Raw genomic sequence first — 21011 nt, forward strand, 5'->3', positions numbered from 1 at the left:
GCATATACACCAGGATCATATGCAATTTGTTGCTGCTGATCCTCATAAGGTCCCTTTCCTAACAACATATCTAGATTTCTCTGAGGATAACCAGCTGCTGCATTTCGCCTAGCCGTCTCCTTGCAAAATTCCTCATTGGCAACCTTCCATAACAGGTATTGTCCTCCATTTAGCACAGCTTTACACATATTAGCCCAATCTGCTGGCGTCATGTTCAAGTTGTTAATGGATTCGACCATGCTTACAGTGAAGGGTGCTTGAGGACCATAGGTTGTTACAGCCTCTTTTAGCTGCTTCACTGTTTTGAAATTTAAAACTTGGTAAAATCGCTGCCTTCCTGCCTCAAATACAGGGCATGTTAATATTTGAGATCTTGTCTCAGGATCCCAACTATCAACTGCGGGGGTTGGGGACCTCCCAGCATATGGAGGTGGCCTTGTTAGTTGGACACTTACGTCCTCTGGTGATAGAAAGGTGTTAGTAGCAGTCTCCTGTAGAGGTGGTGCTGTTGGTTGGACACTTACACCCTCTGGTGATAGAAAGGTGTTAGTAGCAGTCTCCTGTTGTAACTTTCCCCCTGATGGCTTTTTCTGTTTTACACTTTCTTTCTCTGTCTGACTAGCTTGAGAGGCCTTCTCTTTTACTTGAATCTTTTCCTCTGTCTGACTAACTTGAGAGACCTTCTCTTTTACTTGAATCAATATGTCTTCTCCTTCCTCTACCATTGTCTGAACTGAAGGCTTTGGACTAAGCAAACAAGATATGAACGTCCACAATGGCAATGTGCCAACTGGCAGAGTCCCTGGGCTTTTCTTTTCTATTCTTTTTAAATCTTCACCATGATGGTTCCATTGTGATATATTTAACAACTCCTCCTTAAAAAGCCATGGGCTACATTTTTGTATTGTATCAACGTATGCCCTGATTGTTCTTGATTTTATTGAGATGCCTCCTTCCTCTAACAATTTACTTAACACTCTTTCAGTTTGTTTTTCACTAATTTCTGATCCCGTATTTCTACTATAATACAACCCAACAAGATGACGCCAAACAAAACCGAGACAGAATGAAATAAAAAGGGAAAAACAAAAAGTCATTATGGCCTTTCTATCCTCCTGACATGTGCATCCGTCCTTTCTCCCTATCTGTTCCTCAGACGTAAATAGTTTTTCCTCAGATATGAGCAGTTTTTCTTCCGTCTCACTCATCTTCAGGGACAGGCAACTTAAAACAAAAGTGAAGCAAAATAAAAGAGGAATCTTAAAATGGCTACCCATCCTCTCGCCCTGCCCTCAGGGGCGAGCAGTTTCACTTACCCTCAGTCGCTCCCCGTGCGAGCCACCAAATGCCGCAGTCTGGCTGGGCACAATCAGGAGCCACTTGTCAAAAGAAACTAACTTTATTTTTAGAACCACACACGCCAAACAAAACAGCCTCTCAGGAAAAACCCTCAGAGCCTCAACTGCCACCACCGGCTTTCCACAAGCCTCTCTCTCCCACACAAGCTTCTCTCCACCTCCCACAATCCTCCTGCTCTTGAGGCCGATTGGCTGGGTCACGTGGGTGGAGCCAAAAAAGTCCCCCAATGAGCAGCTCCGTGGTCTGAAAGGGCAGGGAAACAGCCCAATGAGCATCACCGTAGAGGAGCCAATCAGCTAGATGTTGCTGGGGCCGCTGTGAGCCAATCATCAGCCGGCAGCTGGAAGTTTGCTGGCAGCTGGAAGTTTGCTGGGGCCCCTTCGGCTGTGGCTCTCAACATAACTTAATGGCAAGAAATGGGAGATGAACTTGGCAAACTGTTTTCCTTGATGAAAATAACTAGTTGTTTTATGTTCGAAGTATAAAGATAACACCAGTGAAGATCATGTCCATAGAGAAGTTAGAAGTGACAATCTAAGGCTACATCATTAACTGAACTCAAACTATTCCTGTTTCTGTGCTTCCAATGAGGGAATCTCAGATAAGAAAGAGAAACCTAGTGGATCTGGAGTTAGCAAAAATTGGACAAGCTTCTGTGTTGGAAGCGTTGGTAAATACAAGGTGAACAGGACCAGAGGAGCTGGTAATTCCTCCACATCACACTTTTTTTTGGAAAGGATTTATCACATGACTCTCACAAATGGAAAGAGATATGCCATTGACAATATCTTCAAAAAGATCCCTATAACAAATATGGCATCTAATTTCATAATGTCCTAGGAAAGACCTGTTCTAAAATTTATACATAGAAAAGACATAAATTGCTAAAGGAACTTGTCAAAAATTCTGATAGATAAAGGAGGGGGAATGTAGGATAAGTCCTTCCACACTCATAAAAATAGCTGTTATGCTCCCAAGGACTTCTATTACCCAGCTTCTCCTGGCTGGGGCACTGATACCCCATCTAGAATATTATCTCACCTTGCATTCATAATCTCAGTCCTAATTCATCTTGCCAGGATGGGCTTTGACCACTCCCATGTTACTTTCCCCTGGAGCACCCCTACCAGTCCCCGGGAGCATGTGGCCACCCTCCATCCCTTTTAGGTCAGCCTAGCCCAGTAGCCAGGTGCCTATTTGTTCCCAGGCCAAGACTCTAAGCAGATTACTGGTCCAGGAACCAGTTTAGGAGGCTCATCATGAACTTCAAATAGGTAAAAAGATCCTGCTACTCATAGACTGATATCCTAGGTCCTACAAATGACAGAATAATCCCCAGTGGTGAGCTTTTCCCTCTTCCTCAGCTTCCCCCACTGCTCAGAAAGCCCAACTGAACCACACACAGATTATGCTTGTGTCTGCCATATTCTTTGCATGGCTCATACACGAAAGAGAACTTCCAAGGTCCTCTTTGGGTGGTCTTCTCATGTTAAGAACTTACACACTCTTCTAACACCACCCTGGCCTATTCTGCAGTTTAGACAAAGAATTCCTCAAAAACTATAGTGAAGTGAGACCTGTAACAGATTCCACATACTTTACATTTAGTTACAGTGGTTCACCACCTGCACCAAAAGATGATGCAAACCCTTTGATATATTTGTAAAATGGACAAAAGGGTACATCTGCCCATGTCATCCCTGATTCATCCAGATGGATGTTTCTACTGGTATTCATTAAAACAAGGATTCCCTACTTGATGATTGCTATTCTGTGTGGTTTCTTTATATTAAGAGAATCTGTTCGCTCTTCCTCTCCTCTTTATCCATAACTAGAATATTTAGAATGGAAAGGGATGAAAAATAAGAAAATAATTTCCAAGTATGTTTCCAAAGGTGAAAGGTGGGGAAGCATACAAAAGAATCAAAATTAGTTCTCAGAGAAAACATAGTATTTGGAAAAAAATAATGAGAACATTATCAAAGTCTCTGGGAAAATCAATAGTAAAAGCAACACCATGACACAGTTTCATAAAAATTTAAAACCATATGAGGGAAATAAAGAATTCTGCAAGTTTTCAAGTACAAAAAAGTAGGTCATTTTCACGGAACAAAATAGCAAACTAGCTTGAGTTTTTCCATAGTAATGAGCAACGCTAAGTGAAATGTGATGGCATCTTCCGTGGACAGGATAAACTGCAACTCAGGAAAAAATGGACCACATCAAGCCATTGGCATAGGGAAGAAACAGAGAGACTGTCAGACTTGCCTGTTCCTAAAAAATGTAGCAGGGTCCTCTTTTGAAAAGATGGCTCAAAGCTGCAATATGTAGAAGTGAAGGCTAAAATTAGAGAAAGAAATTTGAATAGATAATGGCTTTAAAATGACCTGTGATAATTATGGATATCAACTATTGTTAATGAAGTAAGGATAACTGTGGAAGAGTTATTTCTGATATCGGAGTGATTCTTTAAAATAAGAGTCAGAAGGCATAAAATAGATATGAAAGAGAAGAAAGTGAGAAATTCCAAACTTAATTATGAATGGGAAATTAGATGCAGGGATTAAGAGGTACAGACTAAAAGCGTGGTATCCTTTATCTTTCATAAAGGGGAGAACACCATGCTTTGATGAGGGAGAGAGAGAAATGAAATGTATATAGAGTGTTTTAAAATATTTACATGAGACTTTAAAATATATATTGTCTTCCAAAACATTTAAAAATACAGAGGAAAAAATAGTCCCTTTAACAAAAGAATAAAAATGCCTACTATATATTAAAAAGATTAATAGCAAATGTAGCAAACACTAGATTTAATATAATATACACCTATTGTTAAAAGGTAGTTTCTGCCTAAGTCAACAAACAAAATTAATATTCCAAAAGGTTGCAGTTAGAAAGGTTGACCCAAGGTAAGTCATGTAGAAATAGTAAATAAATAAATGTGTAAAAACAAAAAAATTCAAAGTCTATACAAATTAATACCAAATAGAACTGGAATAGAAATTAATTAAGCATGTTATAAAGTTTCAATAACGAAAACTACCAACACTCAGCTTAAATGGAATTGTAAAACAATTGGCTTAGAAATACAAGGAACTTTCCTTTACTATATGATCTTTCAATCTTTCATCTTACAGAGAACTGAACCAAGCACAGCTAAACATTATTTTTTATTCTCATTGATATCTCAGACCTTTATGTGTATGATTCTAAGGACAGGAACTGATGGTGTATAATGATGAATGTACTTGGATATTAATATTTCTGCAAACTTGCATGCTACATCAATACTATCCCAAGGATCAGGAGGCAGACATACATAGATCCTGCATTAGGTATTACCGACCAGAGCTGGTTAATTCTGATACTATTAAAACATCATTAGAGGGCTGGGGATGTGGCTCAAGCGGTAGCACGCTCGCCTGGCATGCATGCAGCCCGGGTTCGATCCTCAGCACCACATACAAACAAAGATGTTGTGTCCGCCAAAAAACTAAAAAATAAATATTAAAAAATTCTCCCTCTCCCTCTCTCTCTCTCTCTCTCTCTCTCTCTCTCTCTCTCTCTCTCTTTAAAAAAAACATCATTAGAGGGGCTGGGATTGTGGCTCAGTGGTAGAATGCTCACCTAGCATGTGTGAGGCACTGGGTTCTATACTCAGCATCCCATAAAAATAAATAAATAAAAATAATAGGAGATGGAAGAAAAAAAGCAAAGCAAAGAAAAATCATTAGCATTTCATATATGAACATAGGAAAGTTACATCCAATTCATTCTACTGTCTTTCCTAATCCCATTCCCCTCCCTTCCCTTCATTCCCCCTTTGTCTAAAAAGAAAAAATAAAAACACAAAAAACAAAAACAAAAACATCATTAGATAATATTCACAGGCCTTTGGTGAACTCTGTATTTTCATAAATGCTGGTGTATTTTTGGTATAATGACAAAAGTGGACACTAAAGCTGAAAATAGATCTTTCTTGTGTATAATTATATAGGTACTAATTATCTCATTTGCAGTAACATTAAAGTAACTGTAAACCAATATCACATTTTCAGTTTTGTTTTTGACAGAAGTGTAATATATACCCATAGGACCATCTCTTTTCCATTTATAGAAACTATCAGAGAACTAGAGACTGGAAAAGAATTGGACTATTCTCCTTAAATAAAGAAAAGCATTACTTTTAAAGAGTGGATAGCCCTGAAGCCCAACATTTATTAAGCCCCAAGGCATGTTCTGAAAGAAGGAATGAGAAGAAAGGCCACTTTCCAAATCTCTGCATCACAAAGTCCTATCTATCATGGGAAGGGCCTGCAGAGCTGATGCTCCATTCATGAAAATGTTTCTGCTGATGAATATTAACTTAGCAACTAAAGTCTTTGAGAATTAAAGTCTTTCCTTGGGCATGGTGTGTGGGGTCAATATTATCCAATGGATAATTAGGATTGAAGAGACATATGGGCCTGATGACAGGATTCCCCAAAAGGAAGGGACTTGGAGGTGAACGCTCACCCTGACATTTCTATTAGACTTCTGGTTGAGGCCCTTGTGATTATTTAGATGGACAAATCTAGCCTTTGGAAAGTGGGCTGTGGAATTAATACTGCATCTCACTGATGAGGGGAAGAAGAGAGTTAGACCATAAAGTCATTCTAAGACCATTCTAACCAAAATCCAGAGGCAGTAAAAGAGATCAATGAAACAAAGTCGGGTACTAGTATAAATGGGTGGTTCCAGTATTAGGGTAAGGGAAAATATCAAATGAATCCAAAATGACATTTGGAACCAGAAAGTGGGAAAGTGCTCAAAAAGGGAAGGAAGACATGTTGAAAGGACACAGAAGCCACCTGGAAGGAGATCCAGTGGCCAAACTGCAGTAACTTGAGCAAGCAAATAAATAATAATATTACTGCATTAAAATTCATAGAAATATAAATGTCCATAAGAGCATAATGACATAAATAATAGAGTTAATAAATGGAGGAAATTTTTTTAAAAAAAGAATGCAAGTGATAAATACAGAAAATTACCATTAGGCAAAACCACAGTTAAAGTTGTTGTAGGTGATACCCTGAAATCTGATGAGAAACAGGACTTTTCCATTATCTCAAAGTCTCCCTGCATAAGGTATTTCTAAATTACAAAGGGAAGTGTATTCTTCAATATTGTGGAGAAATTAGGCAGACACCTCCTTAACCAAGTGATCAAGGTTAACATCACCAATAATAAGAATCACTGACACCAAGTCCCCTCTGCTGAGATGCACTGTGAAGGACAGACATCCTTCTGTGCTATTCTTGCTAAAATGCATAACCTCAGTTAAAACATGTAAAAAAATCAGACAAACCCAGACTTATAGGAATTTTATAAAACCATTAAAGAGTACTCTTCAAAAGTATTAAGGATCAAGGAAGACTAAAGAATAATTGTAGATAGGAGGCCACTAAGAAGACAGGTCAGCTAAAGGTCCTGGAGCAGATCATGGTCAGAAAAAGGACATTAATGAAAAACTGATAATATTTGAATAAGGTATGAGGTTTAGTTAACAATGTTGCATCACTTGCAATTTCTTGGTCTTGATAAATGTAATATCGTTTTGTAAGATGTTAACATCAGGGAGATTTAAATGAAGGGCATATGTAAACGCTCTGTACTATTTTTATAATTTTTATAAAATATTTAAATAATTTCAAAATAAAGAATTGAAGAAGTCTAAAGGAATAAACCTTCTGATTGGCTTTCTAAGATAATATTACTATTAATATTTAAAGCTCTTACATAAATAGGAAGAACAAGAAATTCAAAATTTAAAAAATGTTTTTCCACTTCTTATACTTTAAATATGTAGTCTGTAACAAAAATTTGTCTTGGTGAAACTGTAATTTCAAAAAAATTTAATTATGAATTTAATAGCCTTGGTTAGTGTAAGAAAAAAATAGCTTATAAATAATTTTAAATTTCTAATATATGCTACATGTTGGCACAAGAGGAAAGATTATGTAATATTCCTAATTAAGGTGTTTTTTTTTTGGGCAAACTTGACTGATTTAATAATTTTTAAAAATATTTTAAATTTTTAGTTGTAGACAAACATAATACCTTTATTTTATTTGTTTTATGTGGTGCTCTGAATTGAACCCAGTGCCTCACACATGTTAGGCAAGCACTCCACCACTGAGCTACAACTACAGCCCATGATGTAATAATTTTAACTTAAAAACTGTTTTTCTCCTAACTTTTTTATGATATATAAATAATGTTAGCACATTATAAAACCCTTGGTTTATTTTCTCAAGAAAAGCCTTATTTGATTTTTCTTAAAATTCTTCTACTAGTTTTGCTATTCAAGTACTCTGAAATCTTTTTTTCCTTCATTCTTTTGGGTGTGTGTACATGTGTGTGGGGGGGGAGGTGGTACTGGGTATTGAACCAAGGGCCTTGTATATGTTAGATAAATGCTTTACTATTGATCTACATCCCCAGTCCGAAATCATCTTAAGTTTATAAAATTATAGAATTACATGTTACTTGCTAATATGTAATGTATTTATAAAAAGAGATTTATTTTAAAAATTCTACAAAAGATTTAATATGTCACCTTAAGTTGTATTTTCTAAATCCTTAGTAAGTTTTAAGTCTTTAAGACAACTTAAATTTGAGTCAATTTATAAATAATTATTAGAATACATAATTTTAATATACTCATGTTTTTGTTGCTTTTGCATTTTATTTTACAGATCTGGGGACTAAACTCAGGGCCTCATGAATGCTAGGCAAATGTTCTACCACTAGGTATATAACATACCCATGTTCTTATTTAATTCTTCACACAGTAGCATCAGTTACCAGATTACAAAGAATACACATTTCTTCTAGGTTTTCTAGTTTATCAGTGTACAGTTGTTTGTAAGTCTCTTGTGATAGCTAGAATGGAGGATTTTGAATGTTCTCATCAAATAGAAATGAAAAATGTTTTAGATGATGGATAACCTATATATCCTGAGTTGATCACTACAAATGTATAAATGTACCAAGACATCACACTGTACCCCTATGAAGATATACAATTGTTATCTGTCAATTTTAAAAAAGGATGTTTGTTATCTGTCAATTTTAAAAAAGGATGTATTAATGCCTTTGGATTAAAAAGAGTTATTTTTCAAACAGATATTCGTCACCCTGATGATCTTAAAAGTGTATCTTCTCCTATATCCTGCATTTATATTCCCATTGGGAATGTAAAACAGTCGATGTCACTTGAGATTTGATGTTGGAGGCTGGACTTCAGAGAGGAAAACTGGAAAGGTCTATGACTGGAACAACTGTAATCTGGCTTTGGTGCCCCCTGAGTAATGTCCAAATGCTTGTCATTTTATGAAATGATCTTGGGGTTTGCTGGAGACCTTTGCCTACACTTTCCTGATCCAGCTAACACTTTAGAAGGACAAACTCATACTAAAAATGGTACACAATGTCAGGAAACTGGTATTAATTGATTGGAGACATTCAGGAATAAAATTCATTTTGCCTATACTTAGTTAACTTCATAGAACATCAGAGAAGAAATAAGGCCCCTGGTAATAAACACCAGATACCTCTGCTGAAGACTGGTGAGGCACACCTTAGTAGTAAGGGAGGAACTGGTAAAGCATCTGTGAGGGCCACTTGGCAATATCTATTCTGACTTTTCAAATGTGCTGGTTTTAGTTGGGTGCAAGTAGCAGGGAAAAATCTATCGTTCATAATACTGCCTTTCTTCCATGCCATCTTGAATCCCTGTTTTCTAAACTTTAATGAAATCTTGGATAGACCTGTTCCTGGTCACTTTCAAGTTACTGGTGAATATTCTCACTTTCCAAGTATTAACAAGTTGGATCCAGTTTCATAACTGAGCTTTGATCTCACCCAGTTTCAAGCTTCTTCCCAACCCTAGCTCAGTCATGACTCAGGCTCAGAAACCTGAAGTCCAGAAAGGCTGTCCTGCTGGTTTCATTATTTCCCCCTTATACTTTTCCACTGTTTATGCTGTTGTTCAAAACTGTCTTATCCAAAATTCATGTTGGAACATAAACCCCATTGTAGCAGTATTATGAGGTGGAGTGAATGAATGAATGAATGGAAGGCCTGGAGTCTGGCTGGGGCACTTTCTATCTTATTGTCTGTTATGATTTGGATCTGAGGTGTCCCCCAGACGTTCCTGTATTAATGCAAGAATGTCCAGAAGTGAAATTATTGGATTGCGAGAGCTGTAACCTAATTAGTTGATTCCAGGTTGAATGGGTTGGATGGTAATTGTAGGCAGGTGGGGCATGGCTGAAGGAGGTGGGTTAATGGGGCTACCTGGAAGGGTTCATCTTCCCTACAGCCTCTTCCCCCTTCTCTTTGCTTCCTGGCTGCCATGAATGGAGCAGTCATCCTCCATCATTCATTCCCTTCTGTCATGGTGTGCTGCCTTACCTTGGGCCCAGAGCAATGGAGTAAGCCCACCATGGACTAAACTTCTGAACTGTGGGCCCAAAATAAACTCTCCCTCCTCTAAGTTGCTCTTGTCAGGAATTTTGGTCACAGTGACACAAATATGACTAAAACACTGTCTCTTTGACCTTTGAAAACATAGCATCTGACCCCTCCTGAGAACACAGAAACAGGGTACCATTTTGGAAGCAGAGAGCAGCCCCCACCAGACACCAAACCTCCAGGTGCCTTGACCTTGGACTTTCCAGACTCCAGAACTGGAAGACATACATTTATGTTGTTTATAAATTACTCAGTCTATGGTATTTTGTTAAGGCAGCAGAAACAGGCTGAGACCATTTCTACCTTACTCACTCTGGATGACCTTAGAGAAGAAAACTGGAAAGGTCTGTGACTGGAACAACTGTAATCTGGCTTAGGTGCCCCTTGAGTAATGTCCAAATGCTTGTCATTTTATGAAATGGTTTTGGGGTTTGCTGGAGACCTTTGCCTGCACTTTCCTGATAGAGCTAACACAGTTCCCTGCCAACTATTTAGGACTCCCACACTCCGGCATGGGTCCCCTGTACTCCTCCTACCCCATACCTTCAGCCTGTTCTTTCTGGAATGCTTTTCAATTCCAGCCCCCTTCCACACACCCATATCAGACACAGGAATCACATACGTAGGCCTCCCCCTTGGAGTAGTGAGTTTTACCATGTGTATTAAAATTATGCCCATGGCATAATACCTATGGGACCTCATTTGTGGCAGCCACTAAGTGCTGACATGGGAATAGGGCAATGACATTAAAAGAGAATTTAATACTTACATTTTCCAAGAAAATGTGACATGCCATACTACGTAGCACCACAAGAAAGATATTGGGTTTGGTCAGGCAGAAGCAAGAGTCAGGGGAAGGCCTAGATCAAAGCCTTTTCTGGGAGTTCTGAAGGACAGGCAGAGGAAACAGTAGAACTGGCTAGTTTGAATAATTCCAAAGGCTCTGGGGATATAGGGACTCTCCCAGTTTCTCTGGTACCTGTCCATGAGATGTCTTGGGGGCCATGGGATGACATAGTACCGAGGAAACACTGGATTGGTATGTGAGTTAGAACAGGAGGTAGTTGGGGCTATAGACTCAGGATTGATTGATTTGCATATGAAAGTTGTGTTTATAGGCAAATTATTATTTCTTTAGGAATTAGCTACCCCTGAGAAGAGCAGTTTCTCCCTGGGTCTATAGGGCTTTCAAATGTCACAGCATTGAGAACACAGAAAATAAGAAAACAGAATGAATACAATTGACCTTCTGATGCCCAAAAGACAAATAAGAACCCGAGAAATTACAACACAAATATCACGCTGCCTGCTGGTGGGGCTTTGCCAGGAAGCGGCCTCATGTGGTTTTCCTAGTAGTGACACAGGTTCTAGTTCTTAGAGTCTCCAACTCTTAAGGGAAACAGGACAAGCTCTCCAAGTGGTTATTATTAACCCTCTCACTGGTTTAAGCTAAACCAGAAGTCCCAAAAAGGGGGAAATATCAATGACTGACAATTCTTGCTGGACTGGCAGTATCAAGGCACTTGCATATAAAACTGTGTACAATAAATAGCCTGTGCCTGTGTGTCCCCCTTAGTAAATGCACAAAACATCTTTGAAAAGATAAACTAGGATTAATACCAGGGTTGGTCATAGACAGAAGAAACTAGGGAGTGAGTAGAAGACAGATGTATTTTTCACTGTATATACTTTATGTTTTGGATTTTTAGCCATGTACATCTATTACTCTTCCAATTGTTAAATTAACAGCTTTTCCCCACCCCTGTGTCCTGTCTATCTGTCCCTCATAAGGCTGTGCACCATTTAGGAACAGAGCTTTTGGTATGTGGTCTCCACCCATTTTTCTACCCTGGTGTCCTAGATCAGATAATGTAGAAGGAAACTCCAAAGTCCACTTCTTCCTTCTGCCCAAAAGCCCCAATTGAGGACAACTAGAATTACACAGCTGGTGAGTCCCAGTGGCTTCCATTGTTCTACAAAGCTATGTCACCTTAAATTGTCCCCCATCAGTCTTATAATTCCAGAAGGTAAAGAGAAGGAAAGAACATGAAGAAGGTCCTAAAACCTCTTACTCTAAGGACTTCTAACCCTCCTGGCTCCAGGCCTGGCTGGGTCTTTGGCCCTTGTGACTTGGGCCTAGTGATTTGACTACAGGTTCTTGCTGCCAGGATGCTGTGCTCCTCCTCCCTTAAGGAAGGGAGTTGGAGGATTGGGGGACAGAATGCCAAACCAGTCTTTGGTTCTTGCCTTGTCTGTTCTTTGAGTCAGTGGTGATACCCATTAGCAGTAGTAACAATAGCACATTGACACTGAAACTCAGTGCAGGCCAGGTTATATGCCAGAGGTACTACGTACATTACTCATTTGATCTTCACAGAGACCCCTGGAGATTGTTACCACCATCAGTACTGACTTATGGATAAGTCCATAGTCTTGCCCAATGTCACACAGCAGAGCTATGACCCTAAATCTGCCTTCCTACATCAGGAGCAATTTACCCATCTCTCGGGTTCCCTTCCTTACTTGTGAGACAACAACAGAGCAAGGCTTTCCATAAGCTCTGCTTATGCCACAACATCATGCTCTGACTGAGTCGAGCCTGAACTGTGCCTCCCTCTATCACCAGGGACCTCCCATATATTAGATCTGGGCTTTCCTGTTCATCCTGGAAACTCCAATGGTTCAGCCAGAGACTTGGTGAACTCTGCAATTCCCTCTGTATGTCTAACTCTGTCACCCTGGCACTTCAACTGTCCTTCAACATTGATCAGCAATCCCTTCAAGGTCTTGGTAAGCATCTCCCCTCCTTCCCTGTGTAAACTGTGACACAAATCTACACTCTGCAGTCCTTCACTCACCCCAGGTTGGAGGAGATACTTGAGGAAATCCCATGTGATCTGCTTCAAGATCCCCTTTTCTTTGAACTTCTCAGTGAATTTCTCTCCATTCCCAGCGCAGAATCAGGTGCTCCTTTCCCTCTGATGCACATTCTGTAAAAAATTTAGAGGCCATTCCTTATATCACAATGAGTTATAACCATTTGTCTTTGTCTTCATGAGATTATGAGATAATTGAGGGCAGAGACAGAAAATTAGTGCAGAGCCTGCTGCAGCAGAGTCTTCAAAGGTGTGACATTTACAAGTTGCTGGATGTTTGCATCAGCAAGTGTTATCTTGGATCTGATGTAGGATAACTCAGAGATTATTTGTTTGGGGCCAAAATTGACTACCAAAGAAAATACCCATGACCTACAGACATTTTCTTGCCTGGATTTCCAGATCTGAAAATAAGGGCAGAGAAGAGTTGTGGACAAACAGCAAGGTACATGATCACTTTCATTTTTACATCTATTCCTATTTATCTTCCCAAAGCCAAAACAAATAGAAGTCAGGAACTAAAAGGAGAAGGATTCTGATTAGCTAAGAACACTGGTAAAACTGTGGAATTTTGAAGAACGAAGAAATGATGAGATGGACTCTCTGTCATGAATCATAGATTAACTGCTAAAAATCAAATCATCTCTTGGAATTGTTTGTAAAAAGTTGGGGACAAAGACTAAGGAGCTTAAGCAGCCAGCTTGTCAGTAGACAAAGCAGCCAAACTTGGAATAAAAAAGAATCTGATACATCAGGAGATGATGATTGGGGGGAAAGCAAAACATAATAAATGGATATTGTTACATTACTATGAGAGGAAATTTTACTAATGGTTCCAAACAGAATAAACAATACCTTGAAAAAAGTGGCAAATATTGTGCTTTGGACAAATGCTCAAATTGCATTCCAATAAATAAAGGCTCTAGGAGAACTTTCCTTTTAAGTTACAAGTTTCTCTTAATGTGTCATGCAGAGCCTTTCATGAAACATTGATGCCAGCCCACACCTGTGCCACTTGGGAACATAAGTAGTTTATTGACATATTTTACTATCAAAAAAGTCTATCTCTCTAAAAGACTAATAAGGTCTTAGTCTTGTTACATTCTGTATGCACAGAGAATATTTGTTTAATTTTTCAAAAAAATGATAAAACTAAACATACTGTCTTGTAACTCATTTACATATTATTCCTTTATATGGATACCATATGTTACTAAGTCTTTAATCCCTTGTTAAATATTCATGTTGTTTCTATTTTTTGCTATTGTAACAATGCTACAATGAACACACACACACACACACATATATATATCTTTGGACATTTCTGCAGTAGAAATTCTGAGAAGAAAGATTACTTAATAATATGTTAGTCATATAAATTTTGACACAAACTAATTGAGTAACATTTGTTTTAAATCTTTAAGGATTTTACAGTTGAAATACTCTTTGTTTATAAAAGAATTATGCTACTATAAAAATACAAATGCTTTTTATTTCATTCCCCCACCCTGATTTGTTTAATGATGTTGTTTTTATTAGAGTATTGTAGATATACATAGTAGTTGGATTCATCCCAACAAGCTCCTACAAGCATGGAATTCGATTTAGTTCACATTTCCCCCTTTTCCCTCTCCTCCTCCCTCCCTTCATTCTCCACCCTCTACTGATCTTCCTTTCACTCATCTATTTATTTTTTATTGACACACCCTTGTTTTATTTAATAAACAATTATACAGGGGCTCAGGTTGTGGCTCAGTGGTAGAGCACTTGCCTGGCATGTATGAGGCCCTGGGTTCAACCCTCAGCAACACATATAAATAAATAAATTAATTAATTAATTAATTAATTAATTAAATAAAGCTCCATTAAAAAAATACCAAAAAAAAAAAACCCACAATCAATTATACAAACTTTCTAATGATTTGCTCCAAAATATGTAAATGTAAATTTTGATCTTGCTTTTCTTCAAGAAGTGTTTTTAAAACAAGATTAATAAAATAATGTGTAGATATAATGATTTGTCATTTGGTAGTTATAGTCTTCTATTTTTTTTTTTTTTGTCTTTAAAAATGTGAATGAGGTAAATAATAGCTTTAATAATAGATGCATTATATTAAATAATTCTCCAATGAGGTGTTACAATAAACTCTAATAATGCCTCTAGATAAGGATTTCAAACATTTTTCTCTGACTTCAACTTGCCATTATGTACACAGGTGATTAAAAAATAAATAAGTTCAGAGGAAATGCATATTCAGAATTATAGGGTATTTAGTTTTTTTAAAAAAGCTAACACTGTACAAATACTATTGGCTTCCCCTTATCAATAATAATGACATTAGCCAGGCACAGTGGCACACACCTGTGATCCCAGCAACTAAGGAGTTTGGGGCAGGAGGAGGCAAGATAGCTAGATCCTGTCTTGAAATTAAAATTTTAAAAGGGTGGGAGTGTAGCTCAGTGGTAGAGTGGCCCTGGGTTAAATCTCCAGTACTAAAAAAAAAAATTAATGAAAAAAAAAAGAGGAAAATAAATTATTTTCAGTAATTAAGGTATATAATCATAAAGTTGAAAATGCCTCTATTTGTATTTACAAAGAGATGACTTTTCTAATAGTATCCCTGAAAGGAGATTCTAAAGAAATCATATGAATTGGTAGGTATGTGAATGTTGCAGAAAGAGTAAAAATATTCTATTCCTTAATATTCAATTGCTCAATCTTTTTTCTAAGTTAAAGATCTGTGAAATCAAGATATTTTACATACAAATTTTAATAATTAAGAGAGGGGTTAAACTTCGATAGAAATCACAAAATCAAAGGTTAGCTTTTAAAATATTCAAAATATTTTGTTTGTTAAAGAAAACATAAATAATAAAACAGTCTGCTATTGGTATGGGAATAGAAAAGTAGAACCTTCAGAACAGATGAGAGTCAAAAAACAGATCCAGTGTATATGGGTATCTAATAAATGATTAAGGTGGCATTTTAAACCAATGAGGGAAAAAATGGATTATTTATTTGGGGAAACTGACCACCAAATGCAAAATCAGTAAAATTAGGTCTCACATCATATACAAAAAGTCCAAATGGATGAAATATTTAAATATAAAAAAAATCAGAAAAATAAAATAGAAGTGTTAGGTTGAAACAGGAAAAATTTTCTACAATCTTAAAACGGGCAAGGAATTTCTAGGTATAATTTGAAGCCCTAAAACCAGAAAAGAAAAAAATCTGCACATTGGACTATAACAAAATAAAAAACTCTGCATAGCAGAAAATACACAAACAAAGCAAAAAGACAAATGACCACCTGGCAAGAATGCATTAGTGACTACCACACAGGGAAGACAGAATCCACTCAGTAATGCTCACAGCAAGTTAAAGGGCACATGCAACAAACTTGTTCCAGTTTCCATGCCACAGGTATCCACAGGGTGTGTGGGGAGTGCCAGCCATGCTCCAAGGTGCTGGTGATTCATGCCTTGTTAGGAATTGGACTTCATGTTGAGTGATATCCAAAGAGATTCAGGGAAGATCATGCTCAGGTTGGAATGTTAGAACAGTTGTGTTGGCTGCAGGATAGAGTATCAGTTGGAGGTAAGCAGACTTAGAAAACCAGTTGGGAGGCTGTGGCAACAAATCAGGTGGAAATAATCATGGTGTAATCTAAGTATGGGATGCGGGGCTGATGGGAAACCTGGTGAGAAGGTAAATTAGATAAGAGCTTGTGGATTCCCTGTGGGGGTTGAAACATGATGTGCAGGGATAAAACATGATGCTCAAGTTTCTGGTTTGAAAACTAGAAGAAAGTGTTGTTATTTCACTAAGATATAAAAGCCAGGTGGAGAAGAGGGGTGGGGAGGAAGGATAATGAGTTCAGGTGTTGGCATGTTGAATTTTTCGTACTGTAGAACATCTAAGAGGAGAAGTCAAGAGCCCAACTAGAGGTAGAGTATAGAGAAATCTGCACTAAAGAGCTTTGTATCCCAAGTCTCTCAGGCCTCAGCATCCAGGGAAAATAGATTTAGTCTCATTATTATTTCCTGTGTTTCATGTTTTCAGATTTACCACTTTTGTAATTATAGGAATCCTAGGATAGTATACAAGCTTTCTCTTCAAGAATTCCCAAGAATCATCAAAGGACACTTGCAAGCTTCTAGGAACTGAGTGCATCCTTGCTTTCCAGGAACTGTTCCCATCACTCTTGCCACATGATTGTTTAGCTGGTCTGAGAATCTAAAACATATCATGCTGGTAAAACCTGACATACCAAGGGCCATGCTGCACCACCAGGAACACCACCAGGAGGGAATATGTTAGCATATCTGTTTCTCCCTCCACAGCTCCTCTTCTGTGTACACATACTCTGGAAAGGTGATCAGATTCTGGTAATTTCCAGTGTCATCTGCTGCTCTCTTCACAATCCCATCCTTGTCCTCTGATCTTGTTCCTGATTCTCTTTGCCTAACTCCATTCCTTACCATGAATTCATTTCTCCCTCCTTGATGTCTGTCCCTGCAACCTGCCTCCTTCAAGGATTCACCCTGAAGGAGGATTTTTCAGCCCTATGGAAATAAGCAGCTACAAATATGTAGGGGGAGACATGTCATTCATTCTCCCTCACTTGAGCTCCAGTTGATGCCAGGATAGGATTCTCTTATATATTCAGAACTACAATGCCTCTTATCCAAGTCAAAGCCCTGCTTTAAAAATTATGGACTTCCAAAAGTCTCATTCAAGACCCTATCCACTCTAGCAGGGTTCCAACTTTAGATCTTCCATTCATTTCTCATCCACCTGTTGTCCATTAACACCAGTAGCTCCCCTTTCCCTGCCATGCCTCATGCTCAATGAGAATCAAGCCTGTAAAAATTGACGTATCTGGTTATGGACAGAATCCTCCTCCCATATCTGATCCTCCAAGTCTCACCTGTTTCTCAGGGACCATCTGAGATGCTACAGAAGTCAGCTATTTGTAGGACCAAACTCTCATTCTAAAGACCCATAGTACTTTCCTTGAATTTTTATATAACCCTCATTTATTATTTCCACAAGTAATCACTGAACAAAATTATTAAAATGCAATGTAGCACAATGGTGAAAGGCACTGGAGTAAAATTTTCTGGGTCCATGTTCTGTATTTGTCACTTATTTTATGTATAACTGCAAGTTACTTCATCTTTCTCTGTGCCTCCGTTTCCTGATATGCAAAAATGGGGTTAAAGACAGCACCTCCTTCTTGGGGGTTATAACAAGAATTAATTCAATTCATTCATGCAAAGCACTTAAGGGTGCCTGAACAAGTAAGTGCTCAATAAGATTTTGTTATTGGCATATATTTTATTTTTACAATAAAGCATAGCAATTAAATTGCCTTTTGATTGCTTTCTCTAATTCACTATCTAGGACAAATACAAGAGCTTAACATCTGCCTCTGATCAGACTGAACTTGACATGCTTTCTTGAAGAATGCTTCGCCACGTTCATTTTTACCACACTTTTTATTGGTGCATTATAGTTGTACATATTGATGGGATTTGTGTTGCATATTTGTATACCCACACGATATAACAATTTGACCAATATGACTCCCCAGCATTTCCCCCTCTCTCTCTGCCCTCCACACCTTGGTCTATTTCCTCTGCTGATCTTACTTTGATTTTTAGGAGATCCACCCCCACCTCTCTTTTCCTTTTTCCTCTCTAACTTCTACATATGAGAGAAAACATCTGACCCTTGACCTTCTGAGTTTGATTTATTTTGGTTAACATAATGGTCTCTAGTTACATTTATTTTCCTGTAAATGCTGACTGAATATAATTCCAATGTGTATATATACCACATTTTCTTTATCCATTCATCCACTGATAGACACCTAGGCTGATTCCACAGTTTGGCTATTGTGAATTGTTCTGCTATAAACATGGGTATGCATGTATCACTTTAGTAAGTTGACTTGAATTCTTCAGGATAAATAACAAGAAGTGGCATAGCTAGGACACACACGCATGCGAGCGCACACACACACACACACACACACACACACCATGCCTAGTCTTTTGAGAAAGCTTCACACTGATTTTCATAGTGGTTGTACTAATTTACAATCCCACCAATAGTAGAAGAGTGTTCCTTTTTCTCTACATCTCATCCAGCATTTATTTTATTTGTGTATATATATATATATATATATATGTATATATATTTATATTTTAGTCATAGGTGAACACAATGTCTTTATTTTACTTTATGGTGCTGAGGATTGAACCCAGTGCCTCATGCATGCGAGGCGAGTGTTCTACCTCTGAGCCACAACCCCAGCCCCCTATTATTTGTATTCTTGAAGACTGCTATTCCAGGGGTGCTTAACCACTGAGCCACATACACAGCTCTTGTTATTTTTCATTTTGAGGTAGGGGTCTCACTAAATTGCTTAGGGCCTTGCTAAATTACTGAGGCTGGCTTTGAACTTGCAATCCTCCTTCCTCAGCCTCTAGAGCCACTGATATTACTGCACTTGGCTCTACCTCCATTTTTAACCATCTCTGTCCAGCAGAGATTTGTTCCAGAATATATATGCTGAAAACTTCTTTTGTTGTTCTGACTCAATCAATTTTTGCAGGTTTAATTCTCATTGAGAGATTATTAAACACCTGTGTATACCAGGGCTGTACTAGGACTAGGTATGCCATCAGGAGCAAACCACATGTGATTGTGTACCAAATGAAACTAAAAGGGAGACAGCATTAAACAGATACAGAAATAAATGCACAAACAAATATATAGTAACAAAACTGTGATTAGGTGCTGTGAAGAAACAGTAGAAAGGAAGCAAAACAAGAAGCACCTAATTTACATTGGGAGTCATTGAAGAGCCATTGAAAATAGTGATATTAAATCATAGATCTGAAGTGAGCAAGAATAAACAGGTAAAGAGTGGAAGGAAGAACTCAGGTATGTGAAGAGACCAGAAGGGCAGAACTTGATGAGATCAAGGAATGGAAAGAAGAGCAATGCGACTCAGCCCAAGAAGGAAGAGGAGACTGAAGAGGGAGACTAGGCCAGGTCACCTGGGGGCTCACAGTACCCACTAGTGATCTGCGACTCCATTCTAACAGTATTGGAGGGCCATTGAAGGGTTTTATGCAGTGAAGTGGAAAATAATTGTATTTGTATCTTTAAGAGATTGACTTGGCTGCAGTGTGAGGTATAGATTGGAAAACAGTGAAAAGGGATGAATTGCAGCTCTCTACACAACAGAGATGACTCCCAAAAGATGTTATTAAGCGGGAAAAAAAAGTCACAGGAGAGTGTATTCAGATTTATTTCATTTGTATATAGGTCAAGAACTGGAGTTTTACACACACACACACACAGAGAGAGAGAGAGAGAGAGAGAGAGAGAGAGACTTTGCAAAGAAATGTGAAGAAACAGTGATCTCAAAAATGAAGAAGAGGGGTTACTTCTGTGCGGTTGCAGCCAAATTTCTGTTTTGGAAAGGGATACATGAGAGACTTTAAAGTCATTTGGAAACATTTTATTTTTTAAGTTGAGTGGTGTGTGCATGAATATTTATTCTTTAAAGTGTTCATTTACAGTATATATACTATTCTCTATGTGTGTTATAATCCATAATAAACATTTAGGCTATGATTTTAATCAGCTTTTTCATTGCTGTAACCAAAAGACCTGATAAGAACAATGTAGAGGGGGAAAAGTTCATCTGGGGGTCATGGTTTCAGAGGATTCAGTACATAGCCGGCTAATTCCATTGCTCTAGGGCTAAGATGAGGCAGAATGTCATGGTGGAGGGGTGTAGAGGAGGAAAGCAGCTTAGGACCTGGCCACCAGGAAGAGGAAGGAGAGAGAGAGAGCACTTAAGCGTTCTACTCACCAAGGACAAAATATAAACCCCAAAGTCACACTTCCGGTAATCTACCTCCTCCAGCCACACCCCACCTGACTATAGTTATCACCAAGTTAATCCATATTACTGGATTAACCCACTGATGGGGTTAAGGCTCTCAAAACCAAATCATTTCACCTCTGAAAATTGAACTTTTGGGGGACACTTTATATCTAAACAATAACAGTTGCCTAGCTCCAAAAAACCCCCATTTTTTCTGTAAAATGTTACAATATTAAAAAGTTGGATGGTATATGTATAGGGGTACATGTTGTACTACTCTTTATACTTTTCATGTACACAAAACATTCCAGAAACAATAATAAATACAAGGGGAAAATGGATC

At 38.1% G+C, this 21011-nt stretch overlaps 1 protein-coding gene across 5 annotated transcripts in view; it reads right to left on the minus strand.

The window, feature by feature from the left end:
* The window catches only part of Nrl (neural retina leucine zipper), a 283758-nt gene that overhangs the window by 17090 nt on the left and 245657 nt on the right, over positions 1–21011 (minus strand). For all 5 annotated transcript variants that reach the window (XR_011706581.1, XR_011706580.1, XR_011706573.1 and 2 more), the window contains one exon: positions 12741–12872. The gene's annotated coding sequence lies outside the window, so the exon portion shown is untranslated. The remainder of the gene's footprint in view (positions 1–12740; positions 12873–21011) is intronic.

Source organism: Marmota flaviventris, chromosome 2, assembly GCF_047511675.1.
Source record: "Marmota flaviventris isolate mMarFla1 chromosome 2, mMarFla1.hap1, whole genome shotgun sequence".
Taxonomy (NCBI): domain Eukaryota; kingdom Metazoa; phylum Chordata; class Mammalia; order Rodentia; family Sciuridae; genus Marmota; species Marmota flaviventris.